Raw genomic sequence first — 24,337 nt, forward strand, 5'->3', positions numbered from 1 at the left:
CCTGGCCGCTGCGGGCTGCAGTGCTCGCCGCAGAGACAGGGCCGCCTTGCTGACGAGGGCCGGTGCTCAGGACCCCCGGACAGCTTGGTGCCCCAGGCTTGCAGAATGTTGGAAGGGCAACTTTGCTTTGGACACCCGCTGACTCATCTTGTGGGACAGACTCCGCTGTGAAAGAACAGCTTCATACCCTCCAGCCACATTCACAGCCTCCTCCGGAAGTTCCCAGGTCTCATTCCTCAAGAGCCTGTCACAGGAGAGGGAGAAAAAGCACCAACACGTGAACTCAGGAAATGCCACCTCTGCACCCCTGGCCCAGCGCCCTCCGCAGGGCCCTCCCTCCCGCCATGTTTATACTCCGTCTGGCATCCAGCTTCAGATTGTGTGAAAATTCCTGACACTCCACACCAGAAGCATGAAATACTGCATAAGATTAGGAGAGCTCGGAGAGGTGGCTCTGCCCACAGCTCAGTGTGCCTCCAACCTAGCGTGTGTGCTAAATCACTGTTTCCATCTTCTTAGACGATCGTATTGCTCTATGGAGTTATTTTTCCATTACACGCTTAACAATAACCAACCTTTTTTGCATGCGGAATGCCAGGCATTATGCTAAGCATTTCCATGAACTACTGCACATAACTTTATAAAAGACAATGTTATTACCCCCGCTGCTTAGACAAGGACACACTCAAGGGCAGGGAGGGTAAATGGTGCTTCGAAAGGGAAACAGCAAATAAGAGAGCGCTGGATCCCACAGCCACATCTTTCTGACCTCAGGGCCAGCCCTACGCCATCAATGGTGTTATTGGGGGTCTTGTGGCTCATGTCCCTGTGGGACTGGTGGCAGCGTGGCCAGGGAGCTTGTTCGTGGGCGCATGTTAATAAAGCTGCAGTCAGGGCCTCACGCAGCAAGGTCTGGAGCAGTGCTCTGCTTCACGCCTGCAAGCAGACCCTGCTTCCAGCGGCGGGTGGTGGAAGGAGTCACGGATTGCTATCGGTGTACATCTCATTCTGTGTCACTGGTCACATGGTGCCCTTCCCTCTCCCAGAAGGGAAGGTCCCCCAGCCCTGCCTCTGATGCCCCAGCTGTGGGGGTCTGCCTGCTCTCCTGGCTCCAATCCACAGGGTCAGTGTGGGGTTCCAAAGGGTTCTTAGAGGATTTCCTCAGGCCCCACTCCTGGCAGCCAGCCCAGCCAGGCTGCCCATCAGCAACGTCCTACATGCTGTGCTCAGAGGGGTGGGTGCTTCTTCGCTCTGCTGTGCTGGAAGCCATGTGCGCTCTTCTCCATCTGTGACCCCGTTAGGTCTCGGGGAAAGTTGAAACAGGTGATTTCTTAACTCTCATCCCAAGTAGTTCCTGTTTTTGAAGACAGGTGAGTGCTACCTCTGCCGTACCAGGGCCATGTGCTATGAATTATCTTTTCTGAAGTTAGAAGGTATATCTAGTTCTCACCATCATCTGCAAATGCCAAGGTTGCTGACAGGGCGCTGAGCAGAGAACCTGGCCCACAAACAGTTGACGCGAGGATTCTGGCCTCCTCCCCTGGGAGCGAACCGTTGAAGCTGGCTGGACCCAGCCTCACTCCAGGGAGCAGGCCTGTTTTTCCATCAAATGCTCAGGAAAATGTCTAGGTGACGTTGGAAAGCTGTAGAATAAAACCAATGTCTCAGCTTCAGTGAAACCTGATGTCTCGGGAGAGGCTGATTTTCCCTGCTATAGAACTGCGTCAGACGCCTGAGATGCATGCATCCTGCTGCTCGCCGCGCCCGTGCCCGGTCACAGAGGCTCCTAGCACTCGCATCCTCAGGCCTGCGCGCTGCTGGGGGAGGAACACACCCGGCCAAGTGCAGCTCATTTATGGGCCCGGGGCTGAGAGCAGCTGCCTTTCATCGTCTCCCTCAGATTAATTTGGACGAATGCGTCGCTTTCTTAGCAGACTGATCCCACAGACAGCAGGTGTTCATGATAATGACATCAAGCAATATTTATCAGGTGCCAAAATTTAATGGGCTTTTGCAAAATCAAAACGGTTTTGCAACTCACAGTGAAGTGTCCATTTGAGCTAGAAAGTGCACGCTCTCGTGTACGATTCTCATTTTGTTTTGGCCAAAAGAAAAGATGACTGCGAAGCGGGCGCCGCTTTGCTTGAATTCCTGTCCAATGGAGGAGCAGTGTGAGAGCCCTGACTCGCAGAGATTTCCAGGTATGTTTGGAACTCCGCAGGATGAGAGAGATCATGGCACGGGTCTCATTCCCGGCACAAAGTCCTTTGCAATGGAATGAAACACCTTTGCTAAAATGCGGGGCAAAAATTGCTTTCTTTTTCCTTAATGTGGGAGGAAATGTGAAGCGTGTTTGTAGAAGCTCCGTCAGAAAAGATAATCTGTCGTTATGTACGTTATTTATTATGCCAAAGCAACACTGTGCTTAAAAAGTGGCATACCTTATTAGAGAGACAGCACAAAAAAATCGTGCAATTGTTTTACAAGATGGAAAATCACAGAAACGACTTCTATTCTCTGTCTTCTCTGCAAAAGAGAACTAAATTCTCTGCGGGCCGCAGAACAGCTTTATATCCGCCCTGTTCACCAAGGACAGGGCCTCCCCTGCTCCCTGAAGTCTTGTCCAAATGGTCTGGCTGGACAGTCGCTGCCACCAAAGAAAAGCTGGGCTGCGACACTTACTGGGAGGAGCTGGTTTGCAACCTGGAGGATGAGGGGTGGGAGGAACAGAGATGCTGAGAACTCTCAAGCAAATCTTTTAGCAAAAAAAGCACCTCTATAAAAGTTGCCATGCACAGAACTTATGAAAGGGGTTCGGTGTGTAGAGAGCAGAGTTTATGAATGGGGCACACCTTGTGGGCAGACACAGAAGTAAGCCTGCCATTTGGCCAGCAAGTGGCTTAACGTGTTCTCCCCGCACCTTCCCTTGTAACCTGGGATGTGTTAAATTTATCGGGCTGCAGAAGGAGCAGCGTTCATCCTCAGAGGGTTCCAGCCACCCTTCTCCAGGTCACCTCTCTGTGCCCCCAAAAGATGAAGCACTGGGCTCTAGTGGAGCCAGAGCAAGAGGGCTGCCCCCACCCCACAAGGGCTCCGCACAGACCCACTGTCTCCTCCCCACCTCCATCCTGGGGCCGCCTCCACTCTGTCCACCCTGGATCGTGCAGCCAGGTGTCTACCCTGACAGTTCTCCTAAGGGGGAGCAGGAGGGCCCTCGGTGGAGCGTGTGGTCCCACCAGGTTGGAAGAGAGGACCCATCTGTCTGCTTAGCCCCTACTGTCACCCCAATACAGGCACAGAAAAACACACTGCACTTGAGAAGAAGACCATTCCTGGTGCTTCCAGAAGTAAGCACAGCACAATAAGGCAGGACTTAAAGATGAGCCTACAGCTGAACAAAGAATAGTCAAAGGAAAAATAAGCTGAACCAGGAGTGACACTGACACTCTCCACACACACCCTACAGTCCCAAAGGTCTCCTAACAGGGGCCGTGCACCTGCGCCTAAGTTTTTGAGAAACCAGGGTGAAAGGGCAACAATGGTCCTGATTCGTGGTATGGAAACAAATAGCACAACTGAGACAAACGAGATGGAGCGCACCTCAGCCCTTCCAGGTTCCGAGATAAGAATTCTCTCCTGCAGGCCCCCAGCCAAGGAACTGATGCCAGGGAAACAGTGAGAGTCTCGCAGCTCCAACAACAGTGACTTTCCTGGGCTGATCGCTGTAATGGCTTCAGTTGCTAAAATGCAATTCAGAAAAGAGCAATCTTTATTCCTTCAACATTGAAGACCACATCCCACATGCCCAGCCTGTGCTAGCAGTGGATACACGCTGGAGAAGAGGAGAGCCTCGAGATGTCATAGGGCATCAGGGGAGACGGGCAGCAAATCACAGGTCAATGTCCACGTGCACAGTGGAACTAGCATACAGAAGAGCATGAACAGGTATGTTGACAGAGAATGGTGCTGAGACTCAGAGCGGAGGGGCGACATGGAAAACACATCTTAAAGGATGAGAAGGAGCCACTCATGCAGGGAGGGAACGAAGCTTCTCTGAGCAAGTGATGAGAGAGGGTCTGAGGGCTCCCAGGAGGAAGACAGCTCTCCTGGGGCGGGCCCCACCCACCCAACCACAGATCTGGACTCCATGGCAGGAATTCCTCACAGGGGTTAACGACCCACAGGGTCCAGAGAGAGAATTCCAGGGTATGTGAACTTATGGGGAAAGCACATCTTTAATTTCATGAACCTCTGCTGAACTCTAGTGTTCTTGCAGTGATGAAGTGGGCAACCACACCAGCTACCAGTGACATCACAGACAGTCTACATGATGTGACGACGGTTGTTGCTGGTCTCTCGAAATACCCTTCGGGCTCAGCACTACCTCAGGACTGCGGTGGGTCCCAAGCCTGCAACCGGGTCTTGTAATCTAATATGTTGCTCTAAAGTAAATATATTACTATACCACCAATTTGTTTCATATTTTTACACATATCTGTTTCCTTTGAAACAACATATTTCAACTTAATTTGTTTCCCTAGAAATCCTATATATTTTGTGTTGAGAAATTTCATTATGAGAAGAGGCTCAAAGCCTCCAAGCAGAGGTCTGTGGGAAATCAATCAGTCAATAAAAAGAATGGCAATAAAATTAAGAAGCTCTGCCCTTGAACAATTGTTCTCACCATTCTTTAGTGTAATGGATGGATGAAGTAAATATCTTTCTGATTTATCCATTAATGCCATTTCTTGCAAATGACCTTTTGATAATAAGAGAATAGCAGTGGGTTCCAAAGCAATTCACCACAAGAAAATAGAAAAAAAAGGAGAAAACCATCTCTATAGAATTAAAAAAATGGTAAAATTCAATATCTACTTATGATCAAAAACTTCTGGAAAACTATGAGTAGTGGAGCATGCTCTCAACCTGATGAAGGACATCTTCAGGAAATCTACATAAACATCCTACTTGAATGTAAAACCTAGAGGTTTCCTCTCTGAGATGGAGAATCTTGCCTGTCCTCACCTCTTGTGTTCAACATGGCCCTGGAAGGTCGAGACACTTCAATAAGGCAAGAAAAAGAAATAAAAGGCACAAAGATTGGTATAAAAGAAAGAAAACTGTCATTATTGACAGATGATGTAACTTTATAAGTATAAAATCCAAGAGAATCTATAGATAAGTTATTAGAATTAATGAGTGAATTTAAGAAGGTTACTGGATTGTGGTCAATATATAAAAATCAATTGGATATCTTTCTCCTGGCAGCAAACAGAAATAATTTAAGAAAAAAAAAGATAATGTAGCAGATGCTTGCTGTGCTCTGTGCTACATCCTATCCACCAACCTGATTTCAGCACAGCTGTGGTGGACAGTTCCACACACGTGGTCGTGTCCTACATCAAGCACACATTGTGGGGTCTGCTTCTCCGCTCAGGGAATTCATCCAAGATGCAGAAGTCCTCTCAATCTGTGCACAGAGACACCCCAGAAGTGCAGGAACAGTAATACCTTGGGAGGCCACCCTCAACCATTCGAGGAATGGGGTTGTTGGCAAAAGTCCCAGCCCGTCCTTTGGTGGGAAAATCCTGGGACCCATTCTCCAATTTCTGTGAAACTGAGTCTCAATTATCCACAGTGGTACTGGTTCAGTTACACCCACTTTTTCGGCATTCCTCGCTTTCCTGCCCCACTCCTGCTGCTCTGATCCTTTGGATCACCTTGTAAATAAACTACCTGGCCCCCATCCTTGTCTCAGGCTCTTCTTTAGAAAAGTATAAACAAAAACCATGTACAAGAAGATCAAATAATATCTATAATTATGAATGAGTCGTACAGGAGATATGTAAGACCAATCTGCAGAAAACTATAAGACAGTATTATAAGTTAAAGAAGGACTAAACAAATGGAAGTATATAAAGTATTTGTGGATGGGAAGACTACATATGGTAAAGATATTAATTCACCAAAATTGATCTATGTATTAAATACAATCTTAATCAAAACCCAAGAGACTCTGTTTTTAGAAACTTGGCAAGCTAATTCTCAAATTTTATGAAAATTCAAAGAGCAAAGAATACTGAAGACACTCTCGAAGAAGAACCAGTTAGGAGACATACTTTACTAAATATTAAGATCTTTTAAAGTCATGGTGATTAAGATGATGTGGTATTGACAAAACGATAAAGAACTGATGATTGGAACAGAAATGACAGGCAGAAATAGGCCCCTAAATTTATGATCACTTTGTTTAAGACAAAGGTGGCACTAAAGAGTGAGGAAAAGCTATTCTTTTTAATAAAATATTCTAGGACAATTAGATACAATATATTTTTTAAAGCCTTGATTATGTCTTCACACCACACATATAAATTAACTACATGTGGATGGTAAAACTGACCACAAACTTTAACACAAGAAAGCTTGTGGAAAATAATATAGGAAAAAGTGTTTTTACTCTTCTACTTATAATCCTAGTTACTGTATATCCTTCACTATTTTATTGGGCTTTAAAGATTAATGATTGCTAAAACACTGTTATTTATTGTGCCTTTATAAATATGGGACAAACACTTTGGTCTCAGAATGATTTTTGGTTTTAATGACATTTAATATTAATATGAGAGCTTATTCTCTCTGTGTTTTCTTAACACATCTTTGCCTACCCTGCTCCTGACTTTTTGTTTAGGTGCATATTTCACAAGTAGCGTATACTTCATTTTCCTTCCTGAACCATGAGGAAAGGCTTTGGTTTTCATTCAAAAACTTTAACCCATTTGTACTTATTGTTATAACTGATATTTTATTTCTCTTGTTATATTTATAATTTCAATTTTATGATTTCTTATTGCTTCTTTGTTTTCTATATTTTAAAAAATGCAATGGAAGAAAGCCCTCACTTAACAAGAAATTATAACAAAATAGAAAATATCTAGAAAAATACAACATCTTGGGAAATGTGCCAGACACGTCCAAAGAAAATTTTTAAACTTCACTGCGAGATGTAGAAGAATGCTTAAAGAAACAGAAGGATGGAGTGCCTCCCACACCTGCTAAACTGAGGACCACAACACTACCGATTTCCCTCAAATCAACCTGTGAGTGTCCTGAAATTTCGTTTCCAACTTTAAAGCGTTTTGTTCGAGTGCTATTTTTATAATTAGATAAAGTGAGTCTAAAATTTATGAGAGAATAATCTGGCAGAAGTTGTGGACACAACTGACAATTTCGAGGCAGGCCTTGTACAAGCAGAGCTCAGAAGCACGCGGTGTGACGAACCGCGAGAAGACAGGGAGGGGCGGAGGAGCCGCCGGAGGAGCAGAGCGAGGCCGGCAGCGCACGGAGGGCGGCGCGGAGGAGGAGCTCCGGGCACCTGGCACTTGCGGGCCAGGAATCCAGGCGTCCCGCCCGCCAGCCCAGGCTTAGCAACAGCAGCAGCTCGCTGGAAGGTTAGTTACACAAATTGATAAAGGCATGGAGACTTCTTAGCACACGGCCCGGCGCGCAGTCCTCACTCGGTACCTTCTTGCCGGCAGTCGCTGTCGCTCACAGAGCGCGTTAGCCCTTAAAGATTCTGAGAATTCCTACAGGAAAGAAGTCTGCTCCATGGCTCTTAACGCAGGCTTCCAACACTTATGTGAACAGAACGTGCCTTTTTAAAACCTAACTTCTCTTAAATGACCGTGGTCCTAAGGAGCATGCTCTGGGCAGCGCAGCCCCTGTAGGAGTAAGAACTCAGGGTACGACAAGGACGGCATTCAAAATTACTGGGGTAACACGGGAAAATTTTTTAAATGATACAGAGAAAATCAACTATTTGGAAAGAAAGGGCTTCATTTCAAACTTTGTATAAAAATAAACCATAAGAAACTAAACTAAATAAACTAAAAAGAACTAGCAGGAATAAACTAAAATAAATAAAATTTAATTAATTAAAAGAAAATGAAAGAAACCATAAAATACTCTTGGTTGTTTGTTTTTAAACCCTGTTTTAACCTTGGCGTAGAGGTTACTTATCTTAGCATAGCAGCAAAAGCAAAAACTAAGGGAAAATCTTGATAGATTTTATTACATGATAACAGAATTTCCGCAAATTAAAAAACATCATAAATGCAATAAAAGGAAAACTATCGATCTTTTTAAATATCTGCTACTATACTCAATAGGAAAACTATGACCAAAACAGGCAATTGGCATAAAAAGATAATTTAACAAGAAGACACATAATATCCAATCTAATACTATAAAACAGGTAATTCAAAGAGAGAGAGTGAGAGAATATTGCACTCTCCCCTACAGCTGAGGAAGATTAAACCCACCCTGCTCAAGTGTTTGGGGAAATGGAAAGTGTACCCCGAGGAGAGTGTCAGTGTGAACTTTCTGAAGGTCAATTTGGAACTTGTAGCAGAAGCTTTAAAAATATTAAGTACTTTGATCTGGAAACTTCACCTCTGGGAATTTATCCCAAGAGTATGGAAGGCTGCAAAGACAGTCAGTCACCAAAGTACCGATCTAGGATTGAAAACTGGAAAACCAATACTCACTAAGAGGTTGACTAAAACTTCCGTACATCCTTACAATGGAATCACCTCGTGTTGTAGAAGAATATTTAAATACTTGAGGAAAGGCCAAAGATATATTATTAGGCCAAAAAAAAAAAAGCCATTTCCAGATTTGAAAATGTACGAGTGGTGGGGTGTCAGGGGAGTGAGACTGAGCAAGAGAAAGAGAGACAGGAAAAAGCCCAGAAGACTTGACGATGAATTGTTCAATGCGGTCCTATCATTCGCGGGGATTTTTCTCGCAGTAAACACACACAGCTGATACCTTGGCTCCTCCAGAGGTGGAGCACGTGGTGAGGGTTGGAGCAGGAGCACAGTGGGGAAAGTGGGAAGGTAGCAGAGGGGAGGCGCCTGGGCCACACTCGCCTGCAGGCTGGCTCCCCTGAGAGAGGAGGACGCTGGGCTGTTCATCCAGCAGGTCTGCCCTGGCCGAGGACTGCGGGGCATGAACGCACAGCACGTGTGACTTCCACGTGTGGGGTCAGCCCGCCCCTGCAGCCGGAGGAGGCCTCGGGGAGAGGGTCCCAGGGGCTTGCAGGAGAAGCCCCAGCAGGAGGAAGGCGGGGCATGCTTGGCTCAGGCAGGGGACCCTGGCTTCTGGCCCAGCTGAGACAACCAAGAAAAGGAAACATGGAAATTATTCTTACAACCACATTGAAATATAGAAAAATTAACCACTGTTTGGGGTGTTCCTAAGCATCATACATGATAGCAAGAAGAATACGAAAACCACATCGCTCTAACAGGCTGCACGCGATCCACGACCAGGTGTGGTGGGGGAGGCTGAGCTACCAGCATCGGGAGGCAGGTGCCTTTCAGCTCCTGGCTGGGGTCTTGCGAGGACCAGGCTGTGTGGACATGGCCTCACCTGGGAGGGGCTGACAGGGAACATTTTTACATCAATCTAGGGTGGCAGAGGGCCGCAGAGGGAAAATACCAGAGGTAGAAACCGAAGAAGCTGCTGAGCAAAGGGTTTGCAGGGGTGGACCTGCGTTTACAGCATTGGCTAGAATAGTGCTAGGCTTGGAGTGACACCCCGTAAATCCTGACTTAACCAAACTGTGAGGACAGGACCAACAGCACAAGCAAAGGGCGCTCGAACCTGTCCTCTGCCGGCACCCTGCCCCTGCCCCACACCCAGAGTGTGCCTCGGAAGATGCTTACAGGCACAACACCCAGTGTGAACAAACTGGCTTGCCTCCCGTCCCCACCGTTCTCAAGAGGAAGTATTCCTTCTAATATGTGATGCCATTCTCCGTTGACTCCCAAGGAGCGCCTACTTCTGCCCACACCCTTGACTTTTGATCCACTGCTGCCTGGTAGGTCTCTTTTTGTTATTCTTCAATGGCTCCTATGTGTGACACAGAGTTTGCCGGAATGGAGAAAGTAAGATGGGCAAAATCACATGCAAGATTCTAACCTGTCCAGGAGAGCGGGCACATTTCACTCTGGACACAGGGGGTCTAAGATAAGAAGACCATCTGCACTGCGTGGGCCCAGCTCAAATCCTGCCTGCTGCCCTGGAGGCCCCTGCGATGGCATTATTAGTGACCGCTCAAGTGGCGTCCCAGCAGGAGTATAAGATGGCAAGGCAGAGCCGAAGCGGCACCAAAAAACCTCAACAGAGAAACTTAGGATGGCTCCTTTGGCACCAGCATAGATTCCATAATGCCTCCAAAATCCAATAGCAAATTTGTAAATCAAATCAAAAGTAGGTGAAATGAGCCCAAGTGGGAGAGATAAGTGGGGCTGAAATAAAAGTAGGAGGAAGTATTGCACCATGAGGCTGAATTTAAAAACGCGAGGCCATTTGGAGTGAACTCATCAGTTTTCGGCAGAGTAGCCTCTGTCCCAGGAAAGCTCCTGTGCGGACTATCAAGTGTTGTTTGAAACAGCTTCTGAGTCGGATTACCTTTCTTCTGTCTTTTTTAAACCTGACCTTATGTTTAATTCAACTGCACCGCTTTAGGACAAAGTTGGTGCAAATAGGGTTCATGCAGCCAGAAAATACTGTCAGATACGACACAACACGATGTATGGGTTGGGGTACAACCGACGCCCTCGCCGGCTCCCTCCAGTCCCTTTCTCCCCGCGCACCTTGAAGGGTATGCAGGAAAACCACACACCCCCAACTGTGGAAGGCGGCAGCTGTACATACGCAGGGACATTCGTGTCCTATATGCACACATCTGAAGAGGATCGTTTCCACAAACACCAACGGACGAAAAGTTCCTTATGAGGCATCTGAACAGGGCCCCTCCTCCCCCTCCTCCTGCCTCTCCCCATTCTCCCCCTCTTCCCCCTCCTCTCTCTCCTCCCCCTCCTTTCTCCCTGCCTTTGAGGTCTGGACAGGCCTCAGGCTTCAGGAGGCTTCTGGAACATGGCAGCAGTGGGTCATGGCAGCGGTGGGGGATGAGCAGCGTAGGGGATGCGCAGCGGTCGGGGGAGGCACAGCGGCGGGACAAAGGCAGAAGCCCAGGCCACCCTGGCCCCTCCGGGCACACTCACGGGCAATCTGCCCACCCACAGGCTCAGGGAAACCGAGGCTCTCTTCAGACGGTGACAGCGTCACTGAAGAAAGGGCATTATTTTGGCTTTAAGCGGACAAAAATAGAAAAAACTCACAGGTTTGAAGTGTGACTGGGCCTGCCTAGTGGTCAGCCTTCCAAGGCACGGTCACCTGGTCACATGGAAGCCGCTGGTATCTTCCGGTTGTGGCTCCAAGCCTGATGCTGGTGTCTTGACTTTGGGATCCAGAGCCCCCAGGGCTGAAATGTCCCTTTTCCTAACCGCATCCCTTCTGTGTTCCTGGAGTAAAATCTCAGGGCGAACAGAAAACACGAACAAACACGGAGCAGGAGCCCACACCCCGAAGCCAGGGAGCATGGCCCCCTTCCCAGGAGCTGAGGCCGCTCTGGGGGGCGCCCCGTATCCAGGACACGGAGCATACGGGGCACCCTTCTGAGGGCGCTTCTGGCTCCTGTGTCCAGAACGCTTTGACTGGGCTGTGCTTGGTCATTCCGCATTCAGTACATGTGATTGATACTTTATTCCATATTCGTTTGTTCTTTTCGCCCGTCCTGTGAGCACTTTCTTTCATGAGTATAGAATGGGAGCATTTTCATAAATATGATATTTTTTACTATAAATGTCGTATGTGCATATCTTGTTCTCCGGCTGAATCCAGAGATGCCCGGGTTGTGGGCCTTGATTGGTGCCCTGCACCCGTCGTCTCCACCATCATGCAAGGCACAGCAGGAGCTCGACGAGTATCTGTTGATTAGTGGAACTCGAGCCATGAAAGACAGCCCTCTTTGGGGAGCTGTATCCTTTAAGTGGGCCAATTAGCTTGTCTGCTCCCCATCACCACTGATGGGATATTGTGAACTGCTCATGTCTACAATCAGCAGATTCAGGTACTCATCGTTGTGAATAGCTTTCCACTCTTCCAGGCTACCAAAAATAGCTGTACAGTAAACTCTCATTATGCAGGATGATGGTAAGACGTGGTATTGTAATTAATTAAACATTCTGGTCAGTACAAAGAACATATATATGCAGAAGACCAGCCTTTACAAAATGAGGACATAATAAGGTATACTTAGTGCTAGAATTACGCCAAACATGATGTAATTGCCTTGTTCGAAATGATCTAAAAGACTCATCTTAGATCTCGCAGGGTGCACGCAGGCTATCAATTTGGAGAGAAAATCTGTACTTCCATTTATACACCAAGTTGAGGAGAAAGGCTTAAATCTTTCCTGATCCCTGAATATCCATGAAGCTCCCATTTTAAACGTTCTAGTATCGGCCTTATCTTCAATAGCTGAGCCTTTAATTACTTGCCTGAAATTCCTTGCTATTTTAACTCTGGACAAAGGGTAATTTAAAGAATATTATCTCTCTGTTTTAAAATGAATGAGAAGGAAGTCGTACAGCGAATTTCCAGGGAGTCTGAACGTTAGGAGTTTTCCTCACACTCAGGATTTTGACTGTCTTACAAGATTCTCTCTTTAAAATCTTACTTTTTGTCACACATGTTACCAGCCATTTCAATAGAAATTGAAGTAGTTAAAATTAAATTTTAGTGTATTATACAGCTTTCATGCAACTTTGTTTACTTAAAGATTCTCTAATGCACAGAAGAGAGTCTATCAACTATTGTTTCCAATTTGTTCTAGTTTGGGAAATTTAGGTTTCTGTATGCGTATGTGCTCAGAAGTATTTGAATAATGAGCATATTTTTAAATGAGTAAAATAACATTAAAATATAATGTGATTCGATGGATCTATAGTTCTCAACCCCGGTGGTACGTTGGGATGACCCAGGAGCCTTTAAAAAAGACATAAGCAGGCCCCAGCCTGAGACTTTCTTTAAAAGTTAATATTTAACTAAAATTTAGGGCTGGGGCAGGGCCCAGGAATCCATACTTTTAAAATTGGGGGAGATTTTAAGCAAAGTTAAAACCCAAGACTGTGGTAGAGATAAAAACTGAGCTTCTTAGTTAAATATTTATTGAGAGGAGCAGGGTCTGTCCTCTCAAAACAGGAGAGAAGGAAATTCACGCTTCTATGTGCAAAGACAACTGCGTCTGGCGGAGGACTTTCCAGTCGGCATTTCCAGCTCACCGAGGACTTCACGTCCTCTTTAGAGGAAGCAAATGAACTCTGAGGCGCTGCCTTTTATTTCCCCTCCTCACAGGCTTCCCTTACCTTGATGCTCCAGATATAATTCTAAATCTTAAAGAAAAATGTATCAACAAACTCTTCTCATCTTTCTATTAATTTAGAAGTGGACAAATTCCTCATAAAAAGTACTGAAAGCAGAATGAGCTCGTAATTGGTTCCCACGTATTTACACTGGGCGCACAAGTTTGCGAACCAGATAGCATCTCGGGTGCGTGTCTGGGAGGAGGTGGCACTAAGATCTTGCTATCACGACATCAAAGCTGTGAAGAGATGAAAGGGCATCTTTCTATTTGCATCATAAACAAGTTTTACATATATGATATTCCAAGAATCTTTCATTTTAACAGGTGGAAAAACAAGGACAGAGGCACCTCCGTACAGCACACAACCTCACTTGCGGTTGGTGATTCAGTGTGCGCGGCTTTGATAGAACCTCCGCAATTAAGTGCGCTGATGAGCAAGGACTTGTTTAGTTCTTTATAGGGTACACCGTGTTTACTGATCCTCGGTTTATGGGATAAATCTATCATCATTTGGGCACAGCTGCAAATAAATTTTTAAAGGGACAATTTTTATTCTAGAGAGCAAATTTCAAGTTTTTTGTCTCCTTTTCTGAAGGTTTATAACGTGAAAGGGGCAACTTGGTAAGTTCCAACCTCCCTGCTGCAGGTGAGGAGATGCACGGCTGGGTAACCAGTCCTGTACGTCGGAATTTTTCTCCCGCGAGTCTGCGAACCAGGCCGCCGTGAGCCCCCAGACGCAGGCCTGCGGTGCAGTTTGCTGGCGGTGCAGTTTGCAGGGGATTGTCGCTCTTGGCGGTGGCGAGGTGCCTCTGCAGGGAGCACAGCGGCTGCGTCCAGGGGGCACCACCCCGTTCTTTGCCCTTGTGAGAGAGAGCAAAGAGACAAATGGCTTTCATCAAGAATGAGTTACGTGCAAATTAGGTGTCTTCTAATTGTACCCAGAACCTTTGTGAGAGTCCCGCTCAAGCTTACGCGATCTCTTAATTACAGAAACGCCTCTCTGAAACGGCTTCAACCTTCAAAATAAGAATGCAGTCATCCTTGGACATCCTGGTCTTTCCAGTGAGAAGGGGTGAAACGTTAAGTCCCGAGGCACAACAGACGTATACACAAAATGATTCACTATAATAGCTTCTCCCGTTTCACGTAATGTCATCTAATACCGCAACTACATTTGTCCCAGAGGTGTATTTTGAATACGAGGAACATGGAAATATTTAAATAAATCAGCTATTTAATGAAATGAGGAGAGACACACTTCAAGTCAGCATCGTTAAAGATAAATATTGTTCTTTCATTAAATGTATGAAAGAAATGCAGACTGCACATTGCTTCACGGGTCACGCTCCGCCTCTGAGAAGGCAGCAGGTGCCAGCTGGAAGCGGATCTCAGCTAAGCGAAAGCCTCGATCATACAGAACCGACCCGTGTCCTTGCGTGTCACTTCAATCAGCTAATATATACTGGGCATTGATTTGTGTGGCATTATGCTAATTGCTAGGGAGGGCAAACTAAATGGAGAAAACACCGCGCCCTCAGAACCCTGTAATCCTGCTGGGAAAAATGAGACTGAGCAATCAGAACAAATCAATGGACGAGACCGTTTTCTGGGGAGCACCGCAGGCTGCACAGCAAATACCAATATAATAAAGTGTTAAATTGCATGGCAAAGAGAAGAAGATGACAAAAACATGCTGAATGTTGACTAATTCCCAAGAACTGAGACTGGATGTTGCAAGGCCAACACTTACACCTGACACTCAAGCCGCTCTGTGCCTGGTGCATCTGCTCTTCTAGTGGGTCACAGCAAGATGGAGAACACGTGTACTTTGGCTGGGGCCAGGGTTAAGAAAGACCGAAAATTAAAATATCCAAGACGCTATCCCAGTCTTCATTTTCATCATCTCTTTGGGGTAAGCGCACGGCATCTCTAAGATGTGTGGGCTTCTGTGACCTGATGGCAACAAGAATGAAAGGCTCCTGGAGCACCAGGGCTTTCCTGGACCACTGCTGGTCTCGGCACTGCAGGCTGGCCCAGCTGGGCCCTGGCTGGTCACTCCTGAGCTGTAACCAGTGCCATCAGGGGCCAAGGGGTCTGGCCATCAGACCCGAGTTACGAAATCCCCATACTAACAGCTCCTCTTTCCCCCAAGCCCAGCACCCCTGCACCCCTTCAGGAGGACTCAGGGCAACATCTGGATTTCCCTTTCTACCCCTCGCAGACCATGGGAAAGCCAGGTATGGTCTCAGGTTCATGAGCCACACCATCTGCCAGCCAGTCCCACACCACGCTGCAGCGCCATCTTGGCTGAGGCACCAAGCCGAGTGCAGAGGTCCTCCTAGAGTTTCAAGTGACGGGATGGAGTGAGTGTCCCTCCTTTTGACTTTTCCTCCACACACCACCCTTCTGGAACCTTCACTCTGGGGGGCAAGTCAGGATATATCATCTCTTGCCAGCTCTGACTGTCACTCCCCTCCTCTCCTCTCTCCTCTCCACAAGCCTGTAGGTCAGAAGGAGCCAGCCGTTCACTCCTGTGCCTCACGGCCTGGGCTTTCTCTGCTCAGAGTCTTCTCCACAGGCCTAGGCCTCAACAGGGTAACGGGAATAAAGGACCTTAGAAAAGATTTCCTCTCTCGACAAAACCTGGAATTCATGATTTATTTTGTCATCATAAAAATCTTACTTTGGATTTCAAGAGTTGAAAATCAATGTCCTTCTTTTGTTTCCACTCCTACATAACAATCCCAGTCCTCCAAGAAAAGTGGCGTCTCCAGAGCAAGCGGGGCGAGCCCAGGGAAGGAGCCGCAAGGGAAGAGCGCGTGAATGTGCACTGAAAGTGTGACTCCAGTTCTGTTGTATTTATTCTTGTGTCACACCGGATCGCCCGGGAGGTCCTCATGGAGGGAGAGGCATCTGGACTTGGCATTTAAGGATGAAGAGAGTAAGGTGAATGTGTTGGATTGGAGAGGCAGAGTGGAGACAACTTGAGCAAAGGCCCAGGGAGTTACAATGAAAAGTGTAAACTATCTAAACATTGCTGAAAACAGGGATTTGTGCAGATAGCGGCATTTCCTGAGGCCTATCCGAGTTTGGTGTCTATGGAGACCTAGCACCTTAACTTTCTGCCAATAAAAATCTGTTTTCAGAAACAGTTACCATGAAGCTTTGCAAGGTCTCCAGGTGTCAGACAAATATTCAGCAACTACTCCAAGAAACAGAAAGATTCAACTTAACAAACCGACTAAGGTTAGTAATTGGGGTTATGATGGTATCAGTAAGTACAGTAAAAAAAGAACCACAAATTAGCGAGTAAATAGTGGAGTGGAACTCCAGCACAATTCTCCCGACTGTGAACTCAGGATTCTTTCTGTTACACCACATCGCCTCTCTTACTGTCTGCATCCCTGAACTTTTACAAATCAAAAGACAATGGAGCAAATGGCCCCAATCTTAGCAGCTGAGATTGGCTTTTCTTCTTGGTCCACAAGCAATGACCCTACAAAGCCACTTGGCGGCTGCCGATCAACTTGGCCCCACTACTTTCCCAGATGCCCTGTCCACAGGTGACAATATGGATGTCTGGGCACAGACACTGTGTGCTGCTGCTCGACAATCCACCATCCATTGGCGAGCTTCTTTTTCTTTGCATGGATTAGAGGTGGTGGGAAGGGAATTCCTAAAGTCCCATGGGTTCCAGGAGGCCTACGCGCCTTCACCCCCCTCTTCACACAGCACATGTGTCAAGTCCTACGTCTTCCGGAGTCCACAGAGTCACTGTAGATGCTTCTCAGTAAGCTGGACCACTTCTGGAGATGGAGTAGAAAATGTATGTGCCCAAGATTCTCCATCCGTGTGCTCAGTGTCTGCCTAGCCTACGAATTAGGCTCTCCTCCCAGCTCCCCCATCTTGTGCTGCTGCAGGCTGTAATCTCACGTGTTCTAGTGACTTCCCAGTTCTTAACACCTGCCTTGACACCACCACCAAGATCTGGTAGTGACCAAGACTGAACAACCAGTCAGGGACACCAGAGACATCACAAACTCCCGCTTGGACCATTACAGACATGCCTGTTGGATTGTATATCGAACTTTCAAGAACCCATCACCCAGCTTCAACAATTATCAGTATTCTGCCATTCTTGTTTCATTGACCCCCACCCTTTCTCCATGCCCCACTCAATTATTATCCTTACTATATTTTTACAGTTCTTTTGGAGGAATAAATTTAAGTACACTGAAATGCATAAATTTTAATTGAATAATTTTGACAAATAGATAACAGCTGTGTAATCCACATCCTATCATGCTGTAGAACATTCCACCTTGTCAGAAGGTTGCCTTCTGTCCCACCTCCTAGAGGCAATCACTGTTCAGATATATTTCACCGTTGGTTGATTAGCTCAGCCTATACACGAGCATCACGTAAATGGAATCATACGGGATGTGTTTTGGGGGCCTGGCTTCTTTTCTCAGCTTAATGTCTGTGACCGTCATCCACGTGTTGGCTTTGCCAGTAGCCTGTTCCTTTTCATTGGTGAGCAGTATTCCACTGTAGGAATGTACCACAATTTGTTTATCCTTTCCTCTCTTGGTGGCCATTTGAGTTGTTTCCAGTTTTTTACTATTGTGAGAAAAATTGCTATGAGCACTAGGATGCAAATCTTTTGGATGTATATTTATTTTTGGTTTGGTTTGGTTTTTCTAAATATATAAAAACATGACTCCAATTATTGAATCAAAGAGTGTGTGTTTAATTTCATAAGAAACTGCCAAGGGGGCCAGCCCTGTGGCTGAGTGGTTAAGTTCGTGCGCTCCGCTTCGGTGGCCCAGGGTTTCACCGGTTCAGATCCTGGGCGCGGACATGGCACTGCTCGTCAGGCCGCATTGAGGCGGCGTCCCACATTGCAGAGCCAGAAGGACTTACAACAAAACATACAACTATGTACTGGGGGACTTTGGGGAGAAGAAGAAGAAAGAAAAAAAAAAAGAAGATTGGCAACAGTTGTTAGCTCAGGTGCCAATCTTTAAAAAAAAAAAAAAATGCTGGGCATGTTGAGGGAGGAGGTTTGAATTAACACATGCTTCATTAAAAAAAAAAAAAGAAACTGCCAAACATTTTCTAAAGTGGTGTACTACCAGAAGTGTGTTAGAATTCCAGTTGCTCCTTTTTAAAAAATTGTAGTCATTCCAATGAATGTGGATTGATATCCTGCACAGTCTTAGTTTGCATCCTTCTGCTGACTATGATGTTGAGCACTTCTTCATGTGCTCATTTCACCGTGTGTGTATCTTCCTTGGTGAAGTCGTTGTTCTAGTCTTTCCCCATTTTTTAAAATCAGTTGTTTTCTTTTTGTTATTGAGTATAGGAATTATCTTCTCAATACAAGTCCTTTGTCCTATGTGCATTGAGAATATTTTCTCCCTGTCTGGGTTTGCCCATTCTCTTTCTTTAACTGTATTTTTAATGAGCAGAAAGGGATTTTTTTCAATGTCTTATTAAATTTTTCTCTTGTGAATATTGTTTCCCATGTCCTGTCCAGGAAACATTTGCCGACTTCCTGGTTATAGAGGTATTCTCCAATGTTTTCTTTTAAACACTTAATAGCTTTAGTTTTTACTTTTATGTCTATGATCCACCTCAAATTAATTTTTGTTTATGGTATGAGGTAGGCCAAGTTTCTTTTTTTTTCTTATATGGATATCAAGTTATTCCAGTAATATTTGTTGAAAAGACTTACTTTTCCCATTAAACTTCCTAGATGCCTTGGTTAAAAACCGATAGACCATATTTATGTGGGCTCCAGAATCTCTGTTCTATTCCATTGTTCTACTTACATCTTCTTGCCCTATAACCACACAATCTGATTACTGTGCTTTCTAATAAGTCATGAGGTCAAGTATCATAGGTTCTCTCACAATGTTTTGGCTAGTCTATATTCCTTGTGCTTTCATATCAATGTTACAATCAACTATTTTTTAATTTTATGGGATTAAGATTGGAATTGTGTTGAAAATATAGGTCAAATTAGAGATGACTGACATTTTACCAATATTGAGTCTTTGAACCATACATGAACATGGATTATATCTCTTCATTTACAGTCTTGTGTCACTAAACGACAGGGATATGCTCTGAGAAATGCATTGTCAGATGATTTCGTCGTTGTGCGAACATCATAGAGTATACTGACACAAACCTGGATGGTACAGCCACCACACACCCAGGCTGTACGGTTCTAACCTTGTGAAACCACCATCATACATGCAGTCAGTTGTTGACCGAAATGTCGTTGTGCAGAGCATGACTGTATTCAGGTATTCCTTACCTTCTCTCAGCAAAGTTTTTTAGTTTTCAGGTACATATGTTGCGTGTCTTTTGTTAACCTTATTTCTAAGTATTTTATTTTTTTGACACTATTACACATAAATTTTTTTATTTTTCAGTTGTTTGCTCCTAGTATATAGACATTCAATTCTATTTTCGAACATTGACCTTTATCCAGAGACTTTAAATGCACATATTTGTCCTGATAAGCTTTGTTGTCAATAAAGTAGAATTTTCTGGGTAAACAATCACGTTGTCTGTGGACAGGGCAGCTTGACTTCTTTGTTTCTCGGCTGTATACTTTTCATTTCCTTTTCTCACCCTTCTCACTGGTTGGGACCTCCAGCAAATGCTGGTGGGGGTGGTGCCAGCAGGCGTCCCTGTGTGGCTCCCAGTCGTAGGGGAAGCATTCCGCCTTTCAGCGTTAAGTATTATGTTACGTGAAGGTTTTCATAGACGCCTTTCATCAGATGGAGAAAGTTCCCTTCTATGACTAGTTCCCTAAGACCTTTTGTCTTGAATGGGTTTTAATTTTTATCAAATGCTTTTTCTGCATCTGTTGAGACGAATATATCACTTTCTTCTTTATTCAATTACTATGGTCATTATATTGATTTTTGAGCATTAAACCAACTTCACATTCACAGGATAAAGCCCACTTGGTCATGATGCACCCTTTTTATGTATCGTTGGATTTAATATGATAAAATTTTGTTAACGATTTCAGCATCTATGTTTTTAAGAGATATTGGTTCATAATTTTCTTTTTCTGTGACTTTTCTGTTAGGTTTTGGTGTCACAAGTATGCTGCCCTCATAAAATGAATTGGAAAATTTTCTTTCTACATTTTCTAAAAGAATATTGTAGGATTGGTAATATTTCTTCCTTAGATGTTTGAAAGAATTCACCACTGAAAGCTTCTGGGCCTGGAGTTCTCTTTGTCGGAAATGATTTTGACAGAAAGTTTAAGACTTCGATGGATATAAACCTATTCAGATTCTTTCTTTCATCTTGTGTCATTTTTAAGTTGTATTTTCTAAGGAATTTGTCCATTTTAATTTGCCATTTATTGGCAAATTGTCAATAAATTTATCAAATTTATTGGCATAAAGTTGTTATAATATTTCCCTATTATTCTTTTGGTGCCTGGAGGACCTCAGTGATCTCCCTCTTTCATTACTGATGTCATTAATTCATGTTTTCTCCCTTTTCTCTGAATTATTCTTGCCAGGAGTTTATGAATTTTATTAATATGTCCCAAAGATCTAGTTGGGCATTGTTATATTCTCAACTGTTCTTGTCTGTTCCTGTTTCATTTATTTCTGTTCTTATCTCTATCATTTCCTTCCTTTTGGTTACTTTGGGTTTAATATGCTCATTTTTTTCTAGTTTCTTAAAGTGGAAAATTAGAGCATTGATTTAAATCACTTTCTTTCTAAAACAAGCATTTTGGAGTTATAAATTTCCCTGTAAGTATTGCTTTAACTACATTCCATAAAATTTGATATGTAGTATTCTCATTTTCATTCAGTTTGAATTATTTCTCTTTTCCATCATGATTTCTTCTTCTTCTACTTTGATGTATGGGGTTGTTTTAAGTTCATCATTTAACATAAAAAATATTTGGAGCTTTTCTAGAGCTCTTATTCTTATTGACTCCAAATGCAATTCCATTGTGGCCACAAGGTACACTCTGTAATATTTCAATCTTCTGAAATTGATTAAGTGTTGTTTTAGGCCCAGCATGTGAATCATGGTGATAAGCATTCCATTTACGCTTGAAAATACTCTGGATTCTGCAGTGTTGGGTGGAGTTTCCAGAAATGTCAATTAAGTCATTTAGATTCTATAATTTCGATTTATAATTTACATATAGATTTGTAAACATATAGATTTATAATCATAATTTATAATTTATATTCTGTATCTTTACTGATTTTTTGTCTAGTTGTTTTATAGATCATTGAGAACAGTTTTACTATGATAGTGCATTTATCTCTCTTTTCTCCTTTGTTGGTTCATGTGTTTTGAATCTCTGTTATTAAGCTTGTACACATTTTTAATAATTACGTCTTGCTGATGTAGTCTTTTTTATTACTATGAAATGATCTTCTTTATCGTTAGTAATATACTTTGTCTCAAAGTCTATTTTGCCTAGTATTACTGTGGCTACTCCAGTTTTTAATGATTACTGAGGCGTATATGTACATATATACATATATTTATATCTATCTCCTTTTACTTCAGATTATTTGTATCATTGAATTTAAAGTGCATCTCTTAAGACAACATAGAGTTGATCTTGCTTTTTTATCCAGTCTGACAATCTCTGCCTTTTAATTAGTGTTTTGGTCCATTTATACTTCTTCCAATTGTTAATATGGCTGAATTTAGGTCTACCATTTTACTATTTGTCTCATCTGGTTTTTTTTTCTCAGTTTCTCTTTTCTTGCCTTCTTTTGAGTTAATCAAAGATTTTTTGGCATTCTATTTTAATCTCTGTTTTTAGCTATATTCTTTCTTTTTTTTTTAAGGCTGGTCAAGTGAAGCAGTGGGAGTGGAGAAGAAACAAAGAAATCTGTAACTGGCTGTGATCAATTACTTGTGAACACCACTGCATTTGCACCAGCCTTTAGCTATTTTCTTTTAAAAACTTTCAGTGGTTGCTCTAGAGATTACAATGTACATACATAATTTATAACAATCTATTTATATTTAATATTTTGTTATTTCATGTAGAATATAGGAATCTTACAATGCTATGGTTCCATCACCATCATATGTTATTGCTTTCATATATGGTATCTGTATACACAGTAAAATATAGTTCTATAATTTTTAGTTTAAAAATTATTTTGTTTTCTTTAAAAATTTGGAGAAGAAAAATATTGATATAGTGTTTACCCACATATTTACCATGTCGAGTGATCGTCACTAAATCTTCTAGATCCCGTTACCACCTGTTGTTTCTCCTTAACTTGAAGAATTTCCCTTAGCACTTCTTACAGTGCTAGTCTGCTGAATATGAATTATATTAGTGCTTGTTTATCTGAAATGTCTTTCATATTCATTCTTACAATTGTATTATGTTTTATTTAACTTGACATAGCTAAAAGATGATCATTTCAACATGCAATCAATATAATAAAATCATTACTGACAGAGCTTACCTTGGTCTCTTCCGACTAAGTCTTTGAAATTCAGTGTGTATTGTACACTTACGTCCCCATTCAGACTGGTCATATTTGAGTGCTTGGTGGCTGTCACCAGTGGCTCCTGAACTGGACAGCACAGCCCCGGAGTACCTCTTTGCCTTCACTGTTGAAGAGCAGTTCCATGGAGACAGAATTCTAGGTTGACAGACTTCCTCCTGCATCACCTTTTTTTTTTTTTTAAAGATTTTATTTTTTTCCTTTTTTCTCCACAAAGCCCCCCGGTACATAGTTGTATATTCTTCGCTGTGGGTCCCTCTAGCTGTAGCATGTGGGACGCTGCCTCAGCGTGGCCTGACGAGCAGTGCCATGTCTGCGCCCAGGACTCGAACCAACGAAACACTGGGCCGCCTGCAGCGGAGCGCGTGAACTTAACCACTCGGCCACGGGGCCAGCCCCTCCTCCTGCATCACTTTTAAAACGCCATTCCATTGTCTTCTGGTCTCTATCATTTCTGGTAAGGAATCCGCTGTTATCTGTGTAATCATTTACCGTATGCAACGTGCCATTTTCTCTAACTGCTTTTTCACATTTTATATTTACACTTGGATTTCAGCAACTGAGCAATGACATACGCAGGTGTGCTTTTCTTTATATTTATCCCACTCTTTGAGCTTCTTAGATTTGTAACTTGATGTCTTTAATCAAATGTAGAACACGTTTAACCTTTATTTCTTCAAATACATTTTTCTGTTCCATTATCATTGTCATCTCTTTTGGGGGCCCTGTTAGACTACTTGACATTTTCACACAGGCCTCAAAGGCTCTGTTCATTTTGTTCGATGCTTTCCCTGTCCTTCAGAATTGCTGTTTTCTGTTCATATGTTTTCAAGTTCACTGATTCCTCTGCCATCTTCATTCTTCTGTTAAGTCTGTGAATTTTCCATTTCTATTATTGAACATTTAAGGTCTATAATTTCTATTTACAATTCTTCACCAGAGTTCCCCAACTACTCATTCATTAGGCACTTACTTTCCTTTGAGTTCTAACGCACACCTTATTAGGTGCTTTAGAGCATTTGTCTGCCCATTGCAACATCAGGTTCACTTGGGGCTGGTTGTTATTTGCTGCTTCTTTTTTGTTGAGTATGAACCACGTTTTGTTGTTTTTTCACATGTCTAGCTTTTTAATATTATTAAGTACAAGTTACTATGAATGAAACATTGTAGAGTCTCTGGATTATTTTATGCTCCTCTGGAGAATGATTTTTTTTTTAGGAAGATTAGCCCTGAGCTAACATCTGCCTATCCTTCTCTCTCTCTCTTTCTTTCTTTCTTTTTTTTTTTTTTTGCTGAGGAAGACTGGCCATGAGCTACCATCCATGCCCATCTTCCTCTACTTTACATGTGGGACGCCTATCACGGCATGGCTTTTGCCAAGCAGTGCCATCTCTGCTCCTGGAATCCAAACTGACAAACCCCAGGCCGCCAAGAAGCAGAATGTGGGCACTTAACCACTGCACCACAGGGCCGGCCCCCGGAGAATGATTTTTATTTTAGCAAGCAGTTAATTTGTCTTGGCTCAAAT

The 24,337-nt window shown here is 43.6% G+C and overlaps 1 long non-coding RNA gene across 1 annotated transcript in view; it reads right to left on the reverse strand.

Annotated features, from left to right (window-relative positions):
- Window positions 1-24,337, reverse strand: part of LOC124243460 (uncharacterized) — a 105,667-nt gene that overhangs the window by 1,773 nt on the left and 79,557 nt on the right. Inside the window, exons 4-6 of the long non-coding RNA XR_006889674.1 lie at window positions 3,601-3,740; window positions 2,442-2,703; window positions 2-244 (exon numbers count right to left, since the gene is read on the reverse strand). This is a non-coding gene — a long non-coding RNA (uncharacterized LOC124243460). The remainder of the gene's footprint in view (window position 1; window positions 245-2,441; window positions 2,704-3,600; window positions 3,741-24,337) is intronic.

The sequence above is a fragment of the Equus quagga genome, chromosome 8, assembly GCF_021613505.1.
Source record: "Equus quagga isolate Etosha38 chromosome 8, UCLA_HA_Equagga_1.0, whole genome shotgun sequence".
Taxonomy (NCBI): Eukaryota; Metazoa; Chordata; class Mammalia; order Perissodactyla; family Equidae; genus Equus; species Equus quagga.